This window comes from Sinocyclocheilus anshuiensis, unplaced genomic scaffold (assembly GCF_001515605.1).
Source record: "Sinocyclocheilus anshuiensis isolate Anshui unplaced genomic scaffold, SAMN03320099.WGS_v1.1 scaffold1079, whole genome shotgun sequence".
Taxonomy (NCBI): Eukaryota; Metazoa; Chordata; class Actinopteri; order Cypriniformes; family Cyprinidae; genus Sinocyclocheilus; species Sinocyclocheilus anshuiensis.
Genome location: NW_015548207.1, coordinates 1521071 through 1521380, shown reverse-complemented (window position 1 = coordinate 1521380; position 310 = coordinate 1521071). Strand labels below are relative to the sequence as shown.

Sequence of the window (310 nt, the reverse complement as noted above, 5' to 3'; positions counted from 1 at the left end):
GTGGTATTGATACGCAAAAATGGACTTTGGCGTGCATATGATACGCATGTGTTTGGCGTGCATAAAATACGCAGTTTTCGCGTGCATATGATATACGCAGTTCAACCCTAAACCTACCCATCGCGTAGCATATACACGCCAAGGTCCATTTTTGCGTATCAATACCACGAGTTTTCGTTTTTATTTGGCGTACTATTTATACGCACTGCTCTGTGGAGAAAAGGACGCGTTCTTTCTCTCTCGCGCCTGTACGCACGCACAGTCTCTCTCTCTCTCTCTCTCTCTCTCTCTCTCTCTCTCTCTGTCTGTG

The 310-nt window shown here is 46.1% G+C and overlaps 1 protein-coding gene across 1 annotated transcript in view; it reads left to right on the top strand.

The window, feature by feature from the left end:
* LOC107653538 (von Willebrand factor D and EGF domain-containing protein-like) overlaps nucleotides 1-310 on the top strand; it is a 65375-nt gene that overhangs the window by 1230 nt on the left and 63835 nt on the right. The window lies entirely within an intron of this gene.